Raw genomic sequence first — 20468 nt, 5'->3', positions numbered from 1 at the left:
TATTTTAATTATTTATATTAAAAAAGAGGTGAATCAGTGAGTGACATTTGTCATCACCACATTGATTTACTTTCTTTTAGTATAATATACTAGGTTTGGTCTCGTGCAACCACGGATGAGACTAAATAATTTTTTTCTCTATTCTGACTAATTTATTTAAAATAATTTTTTAATAATACAAAATCATATCAAATTTTATCATGGGTTGCGGGAAATTAGAGAAAATTATTATTTATTCGAATTATAAAGTGATTAGTGCAATCTTAGGTGATTAGCGTTTCGACAAAAATACTTAAGTTGGAAAAAAAGACAATTGTTTCTTATCAAAATAACTATACTTACAATTTTTCTATTTACATTTACGTTTTTTTACAGGTTCATTTACAACTATATATATTTTAGCAAGCCAGTTCATTTACTTTTACTTAAAGCTACTACAAAAAAAAAGGAATAATTGGAACTTAAATATAGCAAATGACTACTCCACTTTAAATTAAAATTTAGTTTAGTAATATATTTAACCAAATTTTATATTCAATCACCTTACAAAATAAAATGTAAAAATAAATTATGCACTTTATCTCATGTTGCATGTACGTATTTAAATATCAAACTATTTTTTTTTAATATTTAACTCACTTTTTATTAAGATTAATTCTAAAAATACATAATCACTGGGGCATCGCCCGCGGCGATAACTAGTTATTTTTTAAAAAAGTATTAAATGTAGGCTAAGAGTATATTTTTTTTTTTGAAAAAGGTATTTGAAAATCAAAATACTATGTTGCTATTACGGAGTAGCAACTTACTACGTATATAATAAAAACAATAATATCATAAAAATTGTGATTTTTCCATTCCTAACATATATTTTTCAAATTAGTATTAATATTTTATGTTAAATTTTTGCCATAATAAACATGAATGTAATTTTGGAAAAAAAGTAATAAAAAATCAAAAAATTAGATATTTTAAAAGATTTTTTAATTACAAAAGAAATATAAGGACACACCAAGAGATGACACGTGTTATTCTTGGTGTGTCTTTTAATATATAGTATTGATTTTTTTTTTTCCGAGAGAATATATAGTATTAATTGATGATTGATTGTTAGATAGATAAATTTCTTTAATTCAAAAAAAAAAGATAGATAGATTTCTTGTATTGGAATCTTGATAGCGTAAGTTGTGCAGTAATAAGTTTAATGTGCCATCTCCCGGAAATTTGCATGCTTAAGAAATTTGAAAATGCAAACGTGAGCCCAATACCTCAGATGATTTAGTTGCACAGCTTGTACTTAAACAAACTACTTAAATTCCCGTAAAAAAAAAAAAAAAAAAACACTACTTAATTGGGTTTGTCAAAAACAAAAAAGACCTTTTGAAATGGGACTAAGGGCCAAAAAATCGAGGCCTCAGTTTTGTTTCAATTGGAAGCCCAAAGGCCCAAGCAGCTAAAATGGTTCTTTCAGGTAAAAATGGAGGTGCGGGGAATCGAACCCCGTGCCTCTCGCATGCGAAGCGAGCGCTCTACCATATGAGCTACACCCCCTTTTGATGTTTATTTATCGTATTTAAAACATATATTCTTAACTTAGAATTTGCTCCTGATTGAGACACTGTTGGGTTAATCGGTCAGTTTAACGGAGTATGAACCATCCACAATTTGTTACTCCGTGTTAAACTTTACTAGATTTGAAGCCCGTGCAATGCACAGTTATATTATAGATATACTCATATTAGTGCATCAGAAAGTTATTTGATGAAATACAATAAAACTAGAAAAAAAATCACGATCAATTATGATGGTAACTAAGAACAAAACACAAAGAATTTGCTAATAATGCAACATGTATGCGAAGGGAGTGTAATTTATAACTAGTTCTTGTGCCCGTTCTACGAACGGTTTTTTTTTTCTTTGTTGTTTCCTCGTATTGGGTTGTTTATTGGTGTTGGACTGATCCAATGTGTTTAGAGTGCATCACTAGTTGTTAGTTTTGTTTTTTGTTTTGTCTTTATGTTTCTGTTGTTTCGGAGGCGTTGTTCTTGTGGTAGTGGGTAGATGTTGGTGAGTAAGTACTGATTGGAGGAGTATGGTTGCTGGGTGTTGTTGTATTACGTGGTAATGATTGTTTGTATACATATGTTAAGGTGGATGGTGTCTTTTGTGTTTTCCATGGGTTCATGAAATGATTAGTCAACGAATGCAAGTATGGTAAGCTATTGATGCATTAATTTAGAGGATACACCTAGCTACAATAATACAAACATTATTGACCATTTGTAAGATTATATCCTCTGATGTTGCATATGGTACTCAAAATTGTTAAATGACCACTTAAAATGTTTGAATCCCTGTCTAGTGTTTGTTGAGAACTTAGGCTTGATTTCTCAGTGTTGTAAAAATGGAAAGAAGAGAGTGCTTGCATTTTCTTTTTGCTGTGCGATTTTCCTCGACAGAAGCTACCAACTCCCTGGCATGTTCATCTAGCCACATTAGAGTTCTACCTACATTGCTTAACTAAACATTCTGTTTTTGTGCTTTTTTTTAAAACACTTAACATAGGTCCCTAGTCCCTGGGCTGAGCTTTTTGAAGTGTCTTGTTGCTGTTGTTTCATGAGCTTTGTCCCTGGTGGAGAAGTTGGTCGTGAAGTTAGACTGGTTCTTGATTAGTGTTTGTGCCTGCTGTTGTTATGGGTGTTTCCTCTGTTGTTGTGATGCTGTTTTTGAAAGGGTATTATTCAATTGGACTGCAAACATAAATTCGGCAAAATTTCTAAATAGATAATAATCCAACTAATATAGTTTGACTTTTGCACCAAACAAAAAGCTAATATACTTTGACTTAGTAGATATTTTTCTACTTATTTAAATGCCCTAAATTTGGTAGATGTTGTCGATAAATTCTATTCTCATCACATACTTCAAAGTAGCTTCGCTTAAGATCATTAAAGCTCATCTCTTCCGTGGCTAGCTTAATCTCGGGAAAACGTCTTTTTCTCCTTTGTTGCATGCATACTTCATAGTTAATGTCGTCTACATCGAAATTATATGTTTGTTGAATAATTTTCACTGCTGTTTTGCTGCATCTTCAGAGGCTTGTGCAATGTCTTTGTGTAGTTTACCATAAACCTTGATTGGTAAATCTTCCTTGTTCATTGTGAGCATCACAACAACCTTGTACTTGTCTTTTCTGAGTTTCCTGCCATTTTTCATTTTCTTTTAAAAAAATTGGAAAATTAAGTTAATGTTTAGTTCCTCAATGGGTTTGCATTTGTGAAAAAATTCTGAAATTATCAAAAACCAAAAGATGCGAATGCATAGGAGTCGAGATTTTTTTCCTCTGTATATTGTAGGAGACAAATATACTCATGGAAGGTGATTTCACTCCGTATGTCCCATAAACAACCAAATTGGAAAAGAAGGTGAATACTAAGTCCCTTGAATATACATTCTAGTCTTTTTTTTTTGGTGAAAACATCATGATGTTTTCACCAAAAAAAAAAGAAAAGAATATACATTCTAGTCTTAATTATAATGTCAAATAAACTCTTAAGTTGGGAATAGATTAGGCTGAAGGTGGTGATTATATTGATGATTTTCATCTTTATTTAATTTGGTAATTGAATTAGTTTTAGACAAATCAAACAAATTTTATTGAAAGGAACACCATCTAAGCAGAATTAAGAAGTTGTTGCTTTTGATGGTCTGTACAAGAACACTACTACATGATATGTTTAATTGAGTGTTTCCAATTCACATCACTCACCTGAACACTACCAAAAATGAAACTGGCATCACCCAAACACCATTGCATGAATGGGTAATAACCTAAACTAAAAGGGTTTTTTTTAAATTACCATCAGCTGTGTTAGACAGTCAAATTGTTAACACTGTTGTATTCTATATGCTCAGTACCAAAACTCAACGTTCACATGTTCTACACTGTCAGATTCATCCTACAGAACTTGCAGGAGTTTAAGGCAGTTAAGGAAGGCAAAATGTAGATTTATGTGGAGTAAACCACCTTCCCCTATTTTCCATTTTCAATGATTTTTTTTTGCAAGAAACCCAATAAAGATTTATATTTTTCCTTAGAAAATATTTTCTTTGAAAAATCATTTTTCACTGAAAATATTTTACGCCAAATCAAACAGAACCTAGGTATATATCGTCTAACAACACTCACTCATATTGGTCAACTTAAAATATTGGGCTTTCCGAGCTCGCGACAATGCTACATATCCCTTTCACGCAGCTAAAGCCCAGCATTATCAGTTGTACCATGTAGAAATATTTACTATTCGTATCATCTTTTAGACTCCGTTTTGGTTGTTTATACATAATGAAATACGAAGTATGTAACTGTGTTAGAACTTGTTCATAAACTTCATATCAGCTTCCTATAAGTATGTTAAGTTGTTAAGTACGGAGTATGTTAAAATTGTCATTTTGATAGGAAAGCTTCCTATAATTGGCGAAATGATTAGCAAACTGAACATGGTATCAAAGTCAGTTTGAGTGTTGGGCCTTTAATCAAATTATGACATGCTTTCAAGTTTACTTTGTTTACTGATCAGTAATCACTACTTTACTTCAAGGATTTTACAGAACCCTTTTTGAATTTCATGTCTCCACAACCTTTTACCAAAAGGCGAGAAGTTATATCAGGTAGCTAATAACTAAGTATCTACTCGTATATTGCAGCTACAGGGTATACATAGTACTATTTTGACCGAGACTCTCGTACAGTTTCCGGGTAAGTTACAAACAAATGAAGTACATTATAGTCCTCTTTCTCAAAATATCAAAAACAAAATGATCAAAAGTGCATAGTAGTGCAGAAATTTCAGGATGTAGCAAACAAAGTAGAGAAAAGGGATCACCTTTAAAAAGGCCTGTCGAAATTACTTAACACTGAACGCTGGGGTACACAATTAACTCAAGAACCTGTGTCCAGAAACAAACTTAAAACCAATTCCTGATATAAAAAAAGGACAGAACCACCCAAAATAATATCACAGGGAGTCCAACTATTTAACATGAGTAAAAAAACATAGCTTATCTTTGATGGATCATTGTTTATAACTTTCCCGGATATCAAAATCAAGAATACTTTTTCAAATACTCTGTACTATAATTAAATGGAAAAAAAAACATGGCACAACTCAACACAGGAAACGCATTTTCAAAAGACTTGATTTGGCTTCACTATTCTGGTCTTGGTACACATTCAACCTCAATCTTACGCAATGAAACAAAGCTTCATCCCACACAATACAAACTACATGTTAACATCAAATGCTCAACTAAACCGGTAAACCCAAATAGGAAAGAGGAGGTAAAAAAAGGTACCTGTGTCGGGGTAGCGCACGGGCATAGCATTACTGTTGTCATATCTACTGTGTTAAATAGGGTAAGAATTGGATTTAGAGATGAGGGTATAAAAATCAGTGGCCGTTTGTGTTTACGAAGTGTAACCGACATAATTTACTAAATTATTAATGGAATTGGGAGGAATTGATTTATAAATAGAAGCTCTTAAAGAAGATGGTGGATCAAATTGAAGGTGGAATTTGAGAATAATGTTGTATTAAGAGGACGAATTGAAGCGGAGATTCAATTGAAGTTTGTGACATTCCAATTGAAGATGAAATAGGACATTGATGAGATTAAAGAATCAAGAAACAATTAATGGAGAGATTAATATCTTGTAACTGATGAATTGAAGGATGATAAATGGAGACTTGAGATGGAGTAAATGGGAAGATGGCAATGGGGAAGTTTGGGGGTTTCCTTTTGCGTGGTGATGGTGATTTTGTTTGCCCTTCTTTCTTTTTTTTTTTCTTTTTTTTTAAATGGCATTAATGAAGATGTATTAGGATGACACATCCCTTCCCCTTTCTCTTTTTTTTAATAAATAAATGGCATGAATTAGGAAGTAGTAGGATGGACATGTGGCAATAGGTAAATGGCATGAATTAGGAAGTAGTAGGATAGACACGTGGCAATAGATTTGGTTTCCTTTTTTAAATACTAGGTATAGATTTTTTTTGAATGTAATTTAATTCCATCAACTAATTAATGTATTACGATTAATATTTATATTTATATTTTAATATTATATTTTACTCAAAGTAAATGATATTTAATTTGTAACGGTGTTATCCTAAAAATAATACTCATTAGATAAAGAGTTTTCTTTATCGCAAACTTGTAGAAATTATGACTTTAAGCTATTATCCAACTCCAACTACTAATCTTATCGATGCACGAATAGGTATTTTAATTGCATGATAGGTATTGAAAATATCGTCTATTGTACTAATGTTTTCTTAATTTACAATCTCAACAATATAAAAAATATACCAACATGGTTTGTTTATAATTCAACAAATACATATTACAAAATACTTGTATAAGATATTGTTGACCTTATATTTATATTATACTCATTTTATTTATCGGTTGATTAAGTACAGTAAATATCTATTAACTGCTTCATTACGATGAGATAAAAATAACATTAAAAAATAAGGAGGATAAATTTTAGTCTAAGTAATTTTTATAGTACCTCTTATACTCGTTTTTCATTGGTAGCATAAATATAACACTTATCATTCAAACAACCACTTACAATGCATAACTAACTACACGTGAAGGAAATTGAGAAAAAATGATGATAAAATTTACAAAGAAAAACACCACAAACACGTACAATTACATCAACAAAAAAAAAAAAAAATCATAAACGAACCTATAATATAAAGGAATTTTTGTCAGAAATGACCTTTTATAATCCAAAAATTGTGATATAGGACCTTTTAAAAAAAAGTTGTGAGATAGGACCGAAATCAGGTTTTTTGTTCTGAATAGGGACCAAGACCCATTTTCCGGCGGTCAAAGCCATTTTCCGGCGTTGACCTCCACGTGCACGACATGTGTCCCATATAAACATATATTTTTTCAGGTTTCCCCCCTTATTCCCCCTTTAACTAATTGAGAAACATTAAAAAAATTGGATTCTCTCTCCTCTTAACTGTCTTCTTCACCATTTTTACCTCAAATTTTTTTCTTCCATTCGTTTTCTGTAGTGTAACAAAAAAAAATTCGCTCAATCCCCTTTGATTTTCGTGGAATTTCGTATAAAGTAACCATGAAAGCCCCAAATTTTTGGGTCCAATTTCTCCAATTTGTGAACTCTTGAAATTAGGGTTCATATGCTAATTAATTTCTTGATGATTCTTTTATACAAGATGAATTTCTTGTTGATTATTTTATACAGGAGTAAGTCAGAGTATGAAACGGGTGGAAGATCTTATGCATTCTCAACTCCTAACTCGTTAAATCCCGAGGGTTATTTTGTCCCTGCTGCCTAACTTTGGAACAAACTTTTACATTCATTACTTGCAAGTTTTATAGAATAGGAATATGCTATCTCTGTCAATTTGATTCTAAAGATTGATAATAAAAGTGTCAAGTTATATTTGATTTGGATTAGGCGAAAGGTTTTGGAAATTGTTTCCATGAGTTTTATTGAAATTGTATAAAAGAATCAGCAAGGTAGTGTCCTAGTAAGCGCATGAAATGGCACGAAAATCAAAGGGGATTAAGCAATTTTTTTTATTATACTACAGGGAACGAATTGAAGAAAAAATGGAGGAAGAAAAATGGTGAAGAAGACAGAGTTAAGAGAAGAGAGAGTAAGATTTTTTTTTCAATGTTTCTTAGTTAATAAATGGGGAACAGAGGGGGAATTCTTGGAGGGAAAAACTGGAAGAGAAAAAACCCGTTAAATGGGGTCACGTACTGTGCACGTGGAGGTCAACGCCGGAAAATTGGCTTTGATCGCCGGAAAATGGGTCTTGGTACCTATTCACAACAAAAAACCTGATTTGGGTCCTATCTCACAACTTTTTTTTTAAAAGGTCCTTTGTCACAATTTTTGGATTATAAAAGGTTCTTTCTGACAAAAACTCCTAATATAAAATTAGGTTGAAAAATTCAAAATATATAATGATATAATTTGATGATGGAATAACTGGAAAATTAAGTATGAGGCGAAGCAGGCCTATTTTTAATGTTTTCATGGTAAACTTTTAGGTCGCATTGAATTTAAACTTTAACGATCTTTTTATCAATAAAAAACTTATCTCATTGAGTAATTTATTTTATGACTCAATATTAACTATTATTGTACGATTATAAAAAATAATCATATCTCATATTTCAATATTCAACCTATGACCCAAATAATTAAAAACAGGAAAAAATAAATCTAGGGAGTCTAACATACACTCTTTTTTGTTTTCTCATGCAAAACCTACTATTACAATTTTTTTTTCCAAATGTATGGATCCGTATACGTAGAAGTACTATGTAGCAAAAGATACATTTTTTTTCCCATTAATTGAAAATCTTCAATGTCATTGTTTATGTTATGAATATTAATTTTATTTTAATATTAATATATATTTAATATTAATTAAAATATTAAGTATTTGTCATTCACATTCTCAATCTATAGTAATATCATACGAAGTGTCATTCTACGGAATAATATTTATCCTTAATTCATTTTTAATCTTTCTTAAATATTTAATTTAATTAACATTTGATACTTTAAAATATATTTGATACTTCCTCCGTTCCGTTACGGCTGCTACTACCTTCGACGCCGCTGCCATCGACGTCGTTGACGGTCCCGTCGAGAAAATCGATGGTTTGTCGGCTGGTGGTGATGATGTATTTGGTGATTGTAAAACTAACGGTTATGGTTCTGGTGGTGTAGTGTTTGCTTCTTACGATTTTTTGCGCTCTGATGGGAGCCTCGCTATTCATGGTGGTATTTTGTTGATTGGTCAATTAATTAGTTTTATCTGTTTCAATAATGTTTTTCTATGACTAATGTGAAGAACAATTGATGGTGACTGTGGAGAGATGCAACTTTTGAAATGTGTAAGCTCCGAAATTAGCTTTAGTTGGTGTGTGTTTTGCTTGTTTGGGAGGAAATGATTGAGTTTATGATTGATAAAATCACATGTTTTGAGTAATCTGATTTATTGTTTTTTTTAGGATAGATTAAAAAATGATGTGTGTGAAGGATGGAGTAATTTTGTTCAAACAATTGGCGCAGAAAGATTTTGATGATTTATTGATGAATGACAAAAATAATGGGGTCATTTTAGCAACTGTAATCAATTTATAATATATTTGATTTGACTTTTTTTTGACAAATTATATTGTTTTGGTGACTGGATTGAGAGATTACCGGGTGTCAACCACATGTTTTTTGTTAGGTTATGATACATATAACTGAATATAAATCATGCGGAAAAACCACAAATCCAGGAATCCAAATTAATTGCCACATAACAATTAGCATAATTTAGGACACATACACTTTGTAGCGTGCCCTCCCTAGCTACGCCCGAACCGAACAAGAACAAGCCTAGGAATCTAAATGTCGTCCCTCCGTAGATAGTCCACAGCACGCTCGGATCCGCCTTAGATTTAATTATCTAGAATTGCACCTAAGGTTCTATGTAATTTTTGGATTTTATAGCAAATAAAAATCTGAGTTTTAAGCCTAAAACTTGAATGAATACTTGAATTACTCGTTATAAATTGTGAAATATGATCACCTATTTATAGGGTAGGGAAATCGGATATTAGAATCCTACTAGGAATCAATTTAGCCAATCTGAATTTAACTTAAATTCAATCACTTAATTTCTAGTAGATTTAGGAAATTAATCTAAACGAATCCTAATCGATCAAGGCTTCGTACACAAACACAAACACACACGCACAGCAGCCCACGAAGGGCGCTGTGCGCGCGCGCTGAGGCTTGGCCCATCAGCTGCTCGCAGCCCACGAAGGGCGCGCCAGCTCGCTGGCCTTGCTCGCAGGCTTGGCCTTGCTTCGTGCTTGGCTGGGCCTGCTTGCTTGGTCGCAGTGGGCTGCGCCCATGCGTTTGCTTGTGCGCGCGGGCTTCACTAGGCGCGGGCCTAGCTTCGTGCTGGGCCTTGCGTCTAGCAAGCTCGTCCGATGTTTATTTCGTACGTCGCGCTTCTGATTAATTTTCCGATTCCGGAATTCATTTCCGATTCGAACAATATTTAATATTTCTGATGCGGAATAAATTTCCGTTTCGAACAAATATTTAATATTTCCGTTTCTGGAATTATTTTCCGATTCGATTAATATTTCCGATTCCGACAATATTTCCGTTTTCGGCAATATTTCAGATTCCGGCAATATTTCCATTCCCGATAATATTTTCCGATACGTACCATGTTTCCGTTTTCGGCAACATCTACGACTTGGATAATATTTATATTTCCGATACGATCCATATTTTCGTTTCCGGTAATATCATTGTTTTCGGAGTATTCATAATTTGCCTTTGACGATCTCAGCTCCCACTGGAACCAAGATCCGTCGATTCCGAATATCCATAGATGGAGTATTTAATTCCATTAAATACTTGATCCGTTTACGTACTATTTGTGTGACCCTACGGGTGAAGTCAAGAGTAAGCTGTGGATTAATATTATTAATTCCACTTGAACTGAAGCGGCCTCTAGCTAGGCATACAGTTCACTTGATCTCACTGAATTATTAACTTGTATAATTAACACTGAACCGCATTTATTAGACTTACCATTAAATGCATACTTGGACCAAGGGCATTATTTCCTTCATTTTTAACTTCCTTTCCGGATTTGTTTTTAACTTCCATAACGCTGAATCAATAAAATTTGCTAATTTACAATTTTTAAATCAATAAATGTTCAGCTTTTTAAACCAATTAATACGTTAATTCAATTTAGTTGTAACATGTCTGACTGTTACTCCATAGTTACGGAGTAAATGAGAGATTTTTGGAACCATAATTTTCAATTTATTCCCCTGATTGTATGCTCAATCACATGGAAGATGTTTGGAGTAAGTTTCTATGTTACTGTAATCGTCCACTTAAGGAGTAAATATTAAGTTTTGTAATTTAATTAAATTGTTAAATATGGAGGGTATTTTAGTCTTTTATATGAGGGACACCAAAAGCGTGATTACGAAAATAACCCTTCCCTCTTGGCTTATATAATAGAGATATGATCGCTGACATAATCAAAATTGCCAATTGCACCAAGCCTCTAAAAATACGATCTTCGATTCTAATTCCTATTAGATAGATAATCAATCCACGATATTGGCCAATTACATGGATCAACAATTAAGGACAAATCAATTGGAATTACTCAAGCATAATCAATAAATTAACAAACTTTAATGTACAACGATTATGGTATAAACATGGCTTCCCTTACTTGGCCCTAAAATATGACTACTTGCTCATAATTGAATTAATAAACATGGAAGAAATAATCAACATGAATTTCATAATCGAAGGACAATTTAAGCTAAGGGACGAAAATAAGAAGAATGAATTAAAGCAAGAGAAATTATAAAAAAACCTCTAGATTGATGATTGCAATATTAAAAAGCTAGCGTTCAATGGAAGAGAGAACAAAAGTAACGTGTATTGAGAATTTTAAGGGAATAAAAAACACTTCGTCCCGGATTGACATAATCGTTCCCAGAAAGCTCAATTCTTCGATCAAACACTTTGTCTTTGACTCAAACCATATGGTGATCATTCGATCCACCTCCAAACACCCCGAAAGCACCCAAATGATTCTAAAATCACCTAAAATATCAAGGAAAACACTAACAGAGCGTAATAGAGTACAATAACGACGACTTATGCAATTACGAATTTAAATGCAACTAATATGAGACAAATGCCTAGAAAATGCAACCTAAATGAGCCTAAAGTACCATATACAAATATAATTCATCAAATTCCCCAAGCTAGATTGTTGCTTGTCCCCAAGCAACACTAAATCGAAGACAGAGAAATGAGACGCACACGAATTTCATAGAACCGGAACAAGACCTACTCAACTCTCGAGCAAACAATCAAACAAAGTTATTGAGACATAAATCTAGCTCGGATACAAATAGAACCACAAAGCATCATGATCCACAATTGAAACAACCAAGCTTAGACACAAGCTATTCTCAATCAAGCTAGTCGTTGCCGCATACCTAGTAGAATATAATTAAGTATATGATGCAACATGGGGTAAGATGTCAATAGCAAAAACTATTTTCTCTCATTCATAAAACAAACATGCCGATCAAGAGGTCTTTATAATAAGCTTGTAACGGGGCTAGGTAAAAAGGAAGGGTAGGATATCATTGTTAGGTTATGATACATATGAATAAACATAAATCATGCGGAAAAACCATAAAGCCAGGAAACATATTATTTACACATAATCATTTAGCATAATTCAGATGCATACACTTTGTAGCGTGCCCTCCCTAGCTGCGCCCGAACCGAACAAGAACAAGTCTTTAGGACTCCAAGTGTCGTCCCTCCGTAGATAGTCCACAGCACGTCCGGATCCGCCTTAAGATTGACCAACTAGAATCGCCCTTAAGGTTACTTAGGATTTTCGGCTATTTTGGGTTGCAAGTGTTTGGCTGATTTTTGCTTAAAAATCTTACCCTTGAATACTTCAAAATCCTCTATCAAATATGTGACCCTAGGCCCTTATTTATAGAGTTTATGGAAAGGAATTATAATCCTACTAGGATATGGATTTATTAATTAGAATCCTAATAGAGCTCTAAATAATAAATTTAATCTTTTAGGATTAGGATTTAATCAATGCACGAATTTCGATAGGATTAGGATTTGTTACGAACACGAGCACACGCACACGCATGCACGCCCGTACGCAGGCCTTACGGCCCACGCCGAGCGCACAACGCATGCGGCCTCACAGCCCATGAGCTTCGTGCGCGCCTGCCAGTGCTTGGCTAGGCCTTGCCTTTCGCTGGGCCTGGTCGAGCACTTGGCGTGTGGCTTGATGGGCGTTGGCCTAGCCTCGTGTTGGGCCTTCGTCTAGCAAGCCTCGTCCGATGCTAATTCGTACGATACGCTTTCCGATTAAATTCCCGATTCCGGAATTCATTTCCGATACGAACAATATTTAATATTTCCGATTCCGGAATTAATTTCCGTTTCGAACAAATATTTAATATTTCCGTTTTCGGAATTATTTTCCGATTCCGATAATATTTCCGATTCTGACAATATTTCCGTTTCCGGCAATATTTCCGTTTCCGGCAATATTTCCGATTCCGGCAATATTTCCATTTCCATTAATATTTTCCGATACGTACCATGTTTCCGTTTCCGGCAACATCTACGACTTGGATAATATTTATATTTCGATACGATCCATATTTCCGTTTCCGGCAATATCATCGTTTCCGGAGTATTCATTTGCTTGCCTTTGACGATCTTAGCTCCCACTGAAACCAAGATCCGTCGATTCCGAATATCCATAGATGGAGTATTTAATGCCATTAAATACTTGATCCGTTTACGTACTATTTGTGTGACCCTACGGGTTCAGTCAAGAGTAAGCTGTGGATTAATATTATTAATTCCACTTGAACTGAAGCGGCCTCTAGCTAGGCATTCAGCTCACTTGATCTCACTGAATTATTAACTTGTTAATTAATACTGAACCGCATTTATTAGACTTAACATTATATGCATACTTGGACCAAGGGCATTATTTCCTTCAGTCTCCCACTTGTCCTTAGGGACAAGTGTGCATTTCCTAATTCCTTTGTCGCTCGATGCTTGCTCTTGAACATAAGGTAAGAGTTGTCATCCTTATTATGTCTAGAGGTGTTTCTCGGTTTCAGAGTTTAACTGATCAAATAAACAAATAATCATAGCCTATGATTCATCCGAGCACGGCCATGCATTTTACAGTTTCTAGCTCTCCGAGTGGCCTTGTACAACTTTTAAGCATCTCATCCCGATTTATGGGAGGACAATCCCAATCTTGCGATCTTGAGATTAGACTTCGTTTGATAGGTGATTACCTGGGCCTCAAACCCATCTTTAAAACAGTTCGTGGAATTCAAAGCTATGCTTGATTTCCAGTGCCACAATGTGAGTGTTTTTTCTCACTTGTTGCATAGGTTTAGTTATCATGCTTTGCCAATCTTAATATCCTTTTCATCGAATGTTTTTCGAGATGGGATGATAAGATCTTTTGAGTCTGTTTATTATGTGATCTAGTCTTTCTTACTACATTAGTGGTTCTACGTATTTTGCAATGAAGTACCATTAAGTCAACAGACATGTGATCTTCCCAAGTTCAATGAAGAACTCTTTAATATAAACAACTCTGTTTTATTGCTTCTTAGGCAATAAGTACTTTTACTTCAACGGTTTAGGTTGCTAGTGATGCTTTGTTTGGATTTACTTATCCAAGCAGTTCACAGATATGTGGAAGACTTTCCAGCTGTATCTTAGAACATATAAATTAATATTTAATTTCCCACGCAACAACTCATGGTCTCCGATCCATGTTGCCATTTCAAAACACGATGCTCTATAGCTCGTCCTTGCCAATGGTTAACTCCAAAGGGATCTTGCTTGATCCTTTGCCAGTGTTTATGCGTGTAGCATCAATATTTAGCATATCTTTATTTCCTTGAATCAAGAACTATTCCTATGTACCTTTTCAAGTACCATAAGTTTTTCTTGATCTCAATCTAGTTAATCTTTACTTAGATCAATAGAGATTGGTATATGTTCGTCATGCCTAAAGTCATACGATACGTTTTTGGCGATCCTCATATTATATTATACATGATAAATTCTTTTGCAGAATAATTCCCAATTGAATTCTATTCATGTAACTTTAGCTCATTGTAGTTTCAGTAGATACTAAATCCAGCTAAATTCTTTGACATATAATATAGGTTTAGAATCTCACTTAGATCCTTTGATGTTTAACTCAGTAAATGCTTATACATAGTTCAAACATTCATTACTTAGATTTATTCATATGGATCGAATATCTCCAATGGAGTCTTTCGTGTTTGATTTAGTAAATGCCATTACTTAATCCAAAACAATATCATAAGATCTTTGTAAATAGATCTTAATACCCAGTATGTACTAAGTTTCGCCTTGGTCCATCATTGATGGATAATTTCAAACCTAAGTTATTAGCATTTGAATGTTTTTTTTTTCACAATAGAGAGATATGTGTGTGATACACATAGGACCAATTTAGTTTTTATGTACTCCCACTAAACTTCTTATATATCTATAAGAGTCATGTACATTTTATGAAACTAAAATACTTATTAGCTTCACGAAAATAAATTTCTAATTCCCAATTGCTTGCTTAAATCTGTACTTAGATTTCATAAGCTGGCTTTCCTTTTCAAGCATTTATTTGGATCCACAAATCGTATGGCGTACCATGTACATAGTTTATTCCAACATTTGATTGAGGAATTGTTTTGCCATCCAATTGCCATATGTACCAATATGCAATCATTGCTTGATTTATAGACTTGAGCATTACGATTATGCATGAGGTTTCAACACAATCCATGCCGTGAATTTGCTTGTAACCTTTAGCAACTAATCTAGCTTTGTGTGTGAACACAATTTCATGTTTGATGGTTTTTATCCTTAAAACAAACTTGCAACCAATAGGTGTGAAACTATTCTTGCAAATCAACAAAATTTCAATTTTGTCATCAAAACATTGAGTATGTTTTTATGGCCTTTAACCAATTAAACATTAAGTCTATATATGGCCTCTAACCATTTTAGGGAATCTAGGTTTCGTCATAGATTTCTTACAAGTCACAAACTCATTAATCTACATGATAATAGTTTGACTGCAAGTTGTAGGTTTCTTCACTATCTAATAGAAGAATCGCATAGCTTCAGTGACCTGAACTCCATGATTCTTCACTATCTAATAGAAGAATCTCATAGTTTCAGTGACTTGAACTCTATGCCTACTTGGGTATAGAACATCAATCAAACAATAGAATATCAACTGCCACTTGAAAGTCCTTTGAATATTCTGTTCTCCTTGAAGCACTTGTAAAGTCTTCTAAGAGATGTTTATTCTTTAAAAGCCACTTCTAAAGTCCTTAAAGAATACATGTTCGGATTTTCTAAAGAACTTCGAAAAGCCTCCGAAATGTCCGTTTATGTTTGTTGTTCGCCTCGAAGACTTTCGAGGTCTATTCTCTCCCACTTGTCATTTTGGAAACGAATCTCCAAAAGGACATCATTTCGAGAAAACAAACATTATGTTCTCAAAAATTTGTGGTAGAAACAATACCCTTGTGTCTCATTTGAATAAATCACAATGAAACATATATCTATACTTGGGCCTTAGTTTGTGGAATAACAAACACTAAGCTCCCACCGAGTTTAGCAACTCTTTAGATATATGATGAAAAGATATTCTGAAATTACTTTTCAATAGCTTCGACGAATTTGGTTTAGTTTGGTGGTAGTTGAGCATTTTGTTTTAGAAATTATAGGAAAAATCTTTATGATCCATCATTGATCGAATCAAGTACTAATCGACTTCGATCATTCCAACTTAGATATGCCATATCTCATGGAGCTAGATTGTGAATTTTACTACACACAATCATTGATGATCATTCTTGACTTACGTAATCATCAACCTGATCTAACCTAGATCTTTATGATTTCTTGCCAAGTGGGATTTATACTTCTGAATCTTTGAACTAGCCAAACAGATTCAAACTTATATCACATTGAGTAAATAAACCTATATTCACTCAAATCTATGTGAAATAATAAAGTCATAAAACCTTTCTTTAGCTTTGAACTCTATCGTCTAGGCGTTCTAACAATAGTTCATATCTTTTGTTACTTTCAACAAGTAAGACTAGCTCGTCTTGAATGATCTAGAAATCAATCAACTTTAAAAAGTCCATCAAAATAGAGATTTTGAATGTTAACTTGTTCACATGGTCTAAGAAACAATGCCAAAGATTAATGGAACTCAAATCAAGGGGTTGATTTGAACCTAGTAATTTTTTATTGTTAAAGATTTGTTTGTTTTAATCAAGCATATTGACTCAACCCGTAAATGACCATTTCATTCAAATAAACAAACAAACATTGTTTTTGTTCTTCTGAATGTGAGTCTTTCTGTGTTTGAAAACATAAATTTAGGTATGCTGATTGTGGAACAAAATAGCCATTAAGTTCCAGCCTTGAAACGACTTAAAACAAACTAGATGACCCTACAACTAATATAGCATTGACATGCTTCATTTCCCACTTGTAGGTCATTAGTGTATCCTAGCTTCCATTGTTTGAGTTATTACCGAAGTAAGAACCTCAAGCGGTATATGATACCAAGGAAGTTTGATTGCTAGGTTACTTCTCTTTAAACATAAACTTTTAGGTAGAAACGGAATTGTAAATTCCTTTCATTTGTTCCTTGTTTTCCTATTTCTTGTACCCTTTCTTATAGTCTTAAGAATTGAATTCTTTAGTGTTGACTTTTATACTTTGTTAGACATGTCCAATGTCACTCCAACAAGGTTCTTACCATTTAATTTATGTTGAATATTTTGTTTCAACTAGATGAACTTACCAGAAGCTTCTAAAGTTCTCTAAGCATCGATCTATACGAATGTCTAGGGACTAGACTCATTCGAGAATTAAATGGACAAAGATATTAGGTTGTTAACCATTGGTAAGGCTGAGCGTTTAAACTCAATGCTTTATGATCTCAAAACTACATTGTATTTTGAATCCACAAGCACCAATCGGTTTGCCATTCAACTTTGATACTCGAAAACAACCATAAAAGTCGCTAAAAGAAACGTACATTTTAAATTGCTCACATCTCTCATTTCCGTGAATCGTTCTTGGATTCACTACAAATCGAGGAAATTTACTGTTACCTTTCTAAAAGGATTTATTGCAGTGCAAGATATTTAATTATAAACAATAATTAAAACATACATTGAAGCATGAAAAGTCTAAACATTTATCATGAATAATAACTTGAAAATTAAAGCAATCATGCAATTCAACCAAGTTATTAGCAGTTTATTTGACTTTATTGTTCCGGTAGGTGTGAATAAAATGATTCCAAGACCCTAAAATCATCGAAGAATTAAGCACATTATGTATTTTGACTCAATTCTAAAATATTTTAGGTAAGAAAAAGCCTTTTGCTAATAGTCTAGAAACTACTCTTGGTTGATAGGTACGTCTAAGAGCTTATTAGGTAAACCTATCGAATTTGCCACGACATAAAAGGACTCCTTACTTATATCGTTGAGTTTCACCAAAACTAACATGTACTCACAATTATTTGTGTACCTTACCCCTTTAGTATCGATAAGTAACACCTCGCTATGGCGGAAACCTATTACTAAGATCGATGTAAAGGATATCCAAGTAAGTGTTATTTTGGCATGGCACCTTTTAACTCAATTTTTAAGTTTGGAACTTAAGGCTCTTACTATGTTGGTTAGATTTTAAGTGAACTAAAATCCTTAATCATGAAACATAATCAAGCTTCGATCTCATGCATATTTAAGACATATTTAAAAGCAATAAATAACTTAAAGCATGCATAAGATAAATGTGATCTAGTATGGCCCGACTTCATCTTGAAGCTTCAACTTCAAAGTCCGTCTTGAAACTGGATTGGAAACTCCGTCTTGAATTTCACCGTGGGAGGCGCCATTTTCTTCAAATAGGATAAGCTATAATTAAAACTAATTACAACTATTTGATGGTACGCAGACCATATTTGAATTGAAAAACAAATTTGGTGCTTTAGACCAATTACATTCAAATTAATGGTACGCAGACCATATTTTCTATCCTATTTGGGCCATACTAGTCACTTCATAACCTGCAAAACAGTACATATACAATATATACCATTCACCCATTCATTATCATGAATGGCCCACATAATTGGTTAGTGAAAACACATTGTATGCATCACATAAATATTTGCAGCAATTAATTAAGGGCACCAATAATCTACCAATTATCCAGTCCTTATTAATTCTAATCAAGTTGTTTAACCTTAAAGGATTTGTAGACCTAATCACGAGTTTATGACTAAAATTGCCCCCACTTAAACCAATAAATTCATATGCTTTACTAGTTTTAAACATAAAAATGTATTTCTAGTCTAACCGGAAACATACAAATTTAATTAAAATTTAAAGCTCATATAAATTTATAATTGAATCCATTTTATTTAATTTATTTTTCAGTGGAATAAATGAATTTAAATTAATTCAAGGTTTTTAATTTTAGTAAAACAATTAGTATAAATTAAAATTTATAATAATTATAATATTCAAAATTAAAATCCGAGAAAACAATTTAAAGTATTAATTTTAAAATTAATTAAAATTATTTCCAAACTGAAATTTTCAAATTAAAATTCTAAACGACTCAATCGTAACACGACGAGCACTTGGGCTTGCGCCCAAGCCCCGTCGAGTGCACGAGGCTTAACGCCCCTCCACCGATCGAACAACACCACACAAGCAGGCCACACGCAACGCAGCAAGCACAGGCCACGCTGCGCGCAGCCCGCTTACTCGTCACGCCTGTTGCTTCGCGTCTGCTTGCTTCGCTGGGCGTGGCAGCGCGCGCCGTGGCGCAGCACGCTTGCTGCCCACACGCGTCTGCCCGCTGGCTTGCGCCTTGGCCCATCGCCCTTGCCTGCTCGCCCATTGTGCGCACAACACTAGACACAAGGAACGTGCTGCCTTGTGCTCGTGCGCCATGGCTCTTGCTCGCTGCATTGTACCGCACGGGCGACGAGCTCCCTTGCTCGTCGTCGCATGCCCGCATTATACAACACCCCTTAAGGGTAACATGTAGAGTCCATTGCTTTGTGCGTGCAAGATTTATGGGCGTGTTATATAAAAATTTAAAATTTTTAATTTAAAATTAATGACAAATTAATAAATCATATTAATTTCATTATTTTAGGGCTAAAAATCGAAAATTTATTAATCAATTAATTTCCGATTAACATGGATTCAAATCTAGGTCATAAAAATTTAAAATTTAACATAAATTAACAATTTTTATGGTGGATTTTAATCATGGATACCTAATTAAATTATTAATTAATTATGAAAAACAAATCAATTCTAAATTATTCGAATTTCAACAAATTAATCATAATTACAAATTAGGTTGTAAAATTAACAAGGCTAGGCATTCAAACTTGTTAAACATATACTGTAGGTCAATAAAAAAAATCAAGATTTATCAACAAGAATCGCAAATACTTAATTTAACATCTTAAATTTACAAACTTTTGCGTTCGAAAAACTAAAACCTCCGAAAAGTCATAGTTAGGCTTCGAATTTGGGAATTCTGGGTTCGGCCGAAAATTAATATTTTTGTCAAAATTTTAGAATGCCTTTTACATGCGAAATTGACATAAAAATCACTCGATTTGGATGAGTAATGAAGAAACTGCCGAAAAACTGCGTACATATAATTAAATAAACGCAAT

General features: G+C 33.5%; 1 non-coding gene across 1 annotated transcript; it reads right to left on the bottom strand.

The window, feature by feature from the left end:
- Positions 1-1478: 1478 nt before the first annotated feature.
- TRNAA-CGC (transfer RNA alanine (anticodon CGC)) lies at positions 1479-1551 on the bottom strand. Its single transcript has one exon. It is a non-coding gene; the product is annotated as a tRNA-Ala (tRNA).
- Between the last annotated feature and the right edge of the window lie 18917 nt (positions 1552-20468).

The sequence above is a fragment of the Spinacia oleracea genome, chromosome 3, assembly GCF_020520425.1.
Source record: "Spinacia oleracea cultivar Varoflay chromosome 3, BTI_SOV_V1, whole genome shotgun sequence".
Classification (NCBI taxonomy): domain Eukaryota; kingdom Viridiplantae; phylum Streptophyta; class Magnoliopsida; order Caryophyllales; family Amaranthaceae; genus Spinacia; species Spinacia oleracea.
This window is presented reverse-complemented; position numbering and strand designations above follow the sequence as displayed.